Here is a 5,583-nt window from a genome sequence, read left to right as displayed (position 1 = left end):
TACTTCAAGAAAAGAAAACCTCAGGCCAGTACCCCTGATGAACTTAGATGTAAAAACCCTCAAAAAAATGCTAGCAAACCTAATTCAACAGCACATTATAAATATTATACACCATGAGCAAGTGGGATTTGCTTATTTGTTCATTTGTTTTATAATCCCTGGAATGCAAGTATGTTCAACGTATGAAAATCAATCAATGTGATACAACATATTAGTGAAAGAAAAAATGTGATTATCTCAATAGATTCAGAAAAAACATTTGGCAAAGTTCAATATCTATTCATGACCAAAACTCTCAACAAAAGAGATACAGAAGAAACTTACCCTAAAATAATAAAGGGATTATGAAAAGTCCACAGCTAATATCATAACCAATGGGGAAAAGCTACAAGCTTTCCTTCTAAGATCTGGTACAAGGCAAGGATGCCCACTTTCACCACTTCTTTTCAACATAGTACTAGAAATCCTAGCCAGAGCAATGAGACAAGAAAAACCCATCCAAACATCAAAAAAAGAAGTAAACTTATGCTTGTTTGCAGATGGTGTGATCATATACATAGAAAACACAAAAGACTCAATGAAAAAACTGTTAGAACTAATAAATGAATTCAGTAAAGTTGTAGGGTATAAAAATCAACATACAAAAATTAATCAAGCCAGGCACGGTGGCTCATGCTCATAATCCTAACACTTTGGGAGGCTAGATCAAGAGAATTTCTTGAGTCCAGAAGTTCAAGACCAGCCTGGGCAACATAAGGAGACCCCCATATCTACAAAAATATTTTAAAATTGGTCAGGCAAGGTGGCTCATGCCTGTAATCCTAGCCCTTTGGGAGGCAGAGGCACGTGGATCACTTGAGGTAAAGAGTTCAAGACCAGCCTGACCAACATGGTGAAACCATGTCTCTACTAAACACAAAAAAATTAACCAGGCATAGTGGTGCATGCCTGTAATCCCAGCTACTCAGGAGGCTGAGGCAAGAGAATCGCCTGAACTTGGGAGATGGAGGTTGCAGTGAGCCAAGATTGCACCATTGCACTCCAGCCTGGGCAACAAGAGTGAAAACTCTAACTCAAAAAAAAATTTGTGGGGGAGGCCGGGCGCGGTGGCTCACACCTGTAATCCCAGCACTTTGGGAGGCCCAGGTGGGTGGATCACGAGGTCAAGAGATCAAGACCATCCTGGTCAACATGGTGAAACCCCGTCTCTACTAAAAATACAAAAAATCAGCTGGGCATGGTGGCACGTGCCTGTAATCCCAACTACTCAGGAGGCTGAGGCAGGAGAATTGCCTGAACCCAGGAGGCGGAGGTCGCAGTGAGCCAAGATTGCGCCATTGCACTCCAGCCTCAGTAACAAGAGCGAAACTCCATCTCAAAAAAAAAAATTTTTTTTTAATTAGCCAGGCATGGTGGTACATGCCTGTGGTTCCAGCTATTTGGGAGGCTGATGTGGGAGAAGAGCTTGAACCCAGGAGGTCAAGGCTCCAGTGAGTTGTGATTGTGCGACTGTACTCCAGCCTGGACAGCAGAACAAAACCCTGTGTCAATAATAGTAATAATAATAATCACAAAAAATGTTTTGAGACAGACTCTTGCTCTTTCACCCAGACTGGAGTGCAAAGGTGTTATCATAGCTCACTGTAGTCTTAACTTTTGGACACAAGCAATCATCCCACCTCAGCCTACTGAAAATCTGGGACTACAGGCAATGCCACTGTGTTGCTCAGGCTGGTCTCAAACTCCTGGCCTCAAGCAATCCTCCTGTCTCAGCCTCCCAAAGCACTGGAATTGCAGGCATGAGCCACTATGCCTAGCCCTAGTCACATTTCTAGACACAAACAGCGAACTATCCAGAAAGAAAATTAAGAAAACAATCCCATTCACATTAGCAATAAAAAGAATAAAACATTTACAATAAACTTAGGCAAAAAGTCAGACTTGTATACTAAAATTATAAAACATTGAAGGAAATTAAAGAAGATTACAGATAAATGAAAAGACATCCCATGTCCATAGATTAAAAGAATTAGGGCCAAGTGCAGTGGCTCATGCCTGTAATCCCAGCACTTTGCGAGGCTAAGGTGGGTGGATCACAAGGTCAGGAGATCAAGACCATGCTGGCTTATACAATATAACCTGGTCTCTACTAAAAAATACAAAAAATTAGCTGGGCGTGGTGGCATGCATCTGTAGTTCCAGCTACTCAGGAGGCTGAGGCAGGAGAATCACTTGAACCAGGGAGGCGGAGGTTACAGTGAGCTGATATTGCACCACTGCCACTGCATGCCAGCCTGGGTGACAGAGCAAGATTCTGTCAAAAAAAAAAAAAAAGAAAGGAAGGAAGGAAGGAAGGACGGACATTGGTAAAGTGTTCATACTTCCCAAAGTGATCTATTTAATCCCATCCCTATCAAAATCTCAGTGGTATTCTTTACAGAAATAGACAATAGAATCCTAAAATTCACACGGGATGACAAAAGACCTACAATGTCCAAAGCAATCTTGAGCAGGATCAAAGCTGGAGGAATCACACTTCCCAATTTTGAAATACGTTACAGCCAAATATGGGGTAGTCCCAGCTACTTTGGAGTCTGAAGCAGTAGGATGCTTGAGCCCAGGAGTTTGAGGCTGCAGTGTGCAATGACTGCACCTATGAATAGCCACTGCACTCCAGCTTGGGTAACATAGATACACACACACACATAGTAATCAAAATAGTATGGTACTGGCATAAAACAATATAGGGGGCAAAGAAACAGAATAGAGCTCCCAGAAACAAATCCATACATCTATAGTCAACTGACCTTCAACAAGGGTGCTAAGAACACACAATTGTAAAAGGATCATCTCCTCAATAAATAGTGTTGGGAAAACTGGATATACAAACACAGAAGGGTGAAATTGGACCCATGTCTCACACCATATACAAAAATCAACTTAAAAAGGATTAAGGATCTAAGCTTAAAAACTAAAACCATAAAACTCCTGGAAGAAAACATAGGGCAACATTTTCTTGACATTGGTCTGGGAAATGATTTTTTTTGATATGACACCAAAAGCACAAGCAACAGAAGCAAAAATAGACAAATGAGACAGCATCAAACTAAAAAGTTTCTGCACAGCAAAGGAAACAATCAACAGAGCAAAAAGGCAATCTACAGAATGGGAGGAAATTATTTTTGAACCATGTATCTGATAATGGGTTAACATATAAAATATATGAGGAACTCATATAACTGAATAGCAGAAAGAAAAAAAGAAGAAAGAGAGAGAGAGAGAGAGAGAAAGAAGGAAAGAAGAAAGAAAGAAAGAAAGAAGGAAAGAAGAAAGAAAGAGAAAGAAAGAAGAAAGAAAGAAAGAAGGAAAGAGAAAGGAAGGAAAGAAAAAGAAATAAAGAAATGAAAAAAGAAAGAAAGAAAGGAAGGAAGGAAGAAAGGAAAAGAAAGAAAGAAAGAAAGAGAGAGAGAAAGAAAGGAAGGAAGGAAGATGGAGGGAGAGAGAAAGAAGGTAGGAGGGAGAGAGGAAGGAAGGGAGGGAGGGAGGAAAAAGAAAAGAAAAGAAGAAATAAAAAAAACCCAAAAACTAATAATCCTATTTTAAAATAGGCAAAGGATCTGAATAGACATTTCTCAAAAGAAGGCATACAGGTGGACAACAAGTATAAGAAAAGGTGCTCAACTACACTACTCATCAGAGAAATGCAAATCAAGTGAGATGTCATCTCACACCTGTTAGAATTAGTATTCTCAAAAAGACAAAAGGCAAGTGTGGTGGCTTTCGCTTATAATTTCAGCTATTCAGGAGACTGAGGTGGGAGGATCACTTGAGGCCTGGAGTTCAAGACCAACCTGGGCAACAGAGTGAAACTTCGTCTCTAAAATTTTTTTATATTTTATTTTTACTTTTTTTGAGACAAGGGTATCACTCTGTCACCCAGACTAGAGTCTGGTGGGGCACTCTTAGCTCATTGCAACCTCCACCTCCCAGGCTCAAAGAATCCTCCCACCTCAGCCTCCTGAGGGGCTAATTTTTGTTTTGCTTTTGTAGAGACAGGGTTTCACTACATTGCCTAGGCTGGTCTCAAACTCCTGGACTCAAGCAATTCACCTACCTCAGCTCCCAAAATGTTCAGATTGCAGGTGTAAGCCCCCATGTTTGGCCCCCCAAATTTTTAAAATTTAAATATATATTTTTTAAACCACCAAACTCCATGCCTGGCATGTGCCTATAGTCCCAGCTACTCAGAAGGCTGAGGTAGGAGGATTTCTTGAGCCCAGGAGTTCCAGGCTGCAGCAGTGAGCTACAATTGTGCCACTGCACTCTAGCCTGGGTGATCGGGTGAGACCCCATTCTCAGTCTTAAAAAAATAAGACATGATAATAAATGTTGGTGAGGACATAGGAGAAGAAAGAACTCTTATACACTATTGGTGGGAATACAAATTGGTACATCCATTATAGAGAACAGTCGGGAGTTTCCTCAAAAAAAAATAAAAATAGAATACTTTATGATCCAGCAAGTCCATTTATGGGTATACATCTAAAGGAAAGAAATCAAGATCTTAAAGAGATATCTGCATTTCCATGTTCATTTCAAGCATTATTCACAATAGTCAAGATACGGAAGCAACCTGAATATCTATTGACGGATGAATGAATAAAGAAAATGTGATACACACACATACACAATGGAATATTACTCAGCTTTAAAAAAGGAGGAAATCATACCATTTGTACAACATGGATGAACCTGGAGGACATTTTGCTAAGTGAAATGAGCCAGAGGCAGAAAGACAAATATATGAGCTCCCTTATACGTGGAATTGAAAATCATCAAACTTTTAGAAACAGAAAGTAGAATGGTGGTTACCAAGGGCCAAGGGGAGGAGGAAATGCAGAGATGTTGGTCAAGGGGTACAAAGTTTCAGTTATACAGGATGAATACATTCTGGAGACCTAATGTATAATACTGTGAATATAGTTAACAATATTGTGTATTCAAACTTTGCTAAGAGGGTAGATCTTAAGTGTTTTTGACACACACACACACACACACACAGAGAAAATGATAATGATATGAGGTGATGAATGTTAATTAGCTTGTAAGTATTTCACAATGTATGTGGATATCAAATCACCAAGTTGTCCACCTTAAATATATACAAGTTTTAATTATCAACTACACCTCAATAAAGCTGTGGAGTGGTGGAGAAAATAGAAAAAGAATAGCAAATTAAGCCCAAAGTAAACAGAAGAAATAACATAATAAATATCAGATCAAAAATATATGAAATGGAAAACAGAAAAACAATAGGGAAAAATCAATGAAACCAAAAGCTAGTTCTTTGAGATCAATAAAACTGATACACCTTTAGCTAGATTGATCAGGAATAGAAGATAAAGTGGGCAATGTCAGGAAAGAGATGTGTCATCACTACAGATTGTACAGATATTAAAAGAAAAATAGGCCGGGCGCGGTGGCTCAAGCCTGTAATCCCAGCACTTTGGGAGGCCGAGGCGGGTGGATCACAAGGTCAAGAGATCGAGACCATCCTGGTCAACATGGTGAAACCCCGTCTCT

This window comes from Cebus imitator, unplaced genomic scaffold (assembly GCF_001604975.1).
Source record: "Cebus imitator isolate Cc_AM_T3 unplaced genomic scaffold, Cebus_imitator-1.0 Scaffold32, whole genome shotgun sequence".
Taxonomy (NCBI): Eukaryota; Metazoa; Chordata; class Mammalia; order Primates; family Cebidae; genus Cebus; species Cebus imitator.
Note: the sequence above shows the minus strand (reverse complement) of the source record.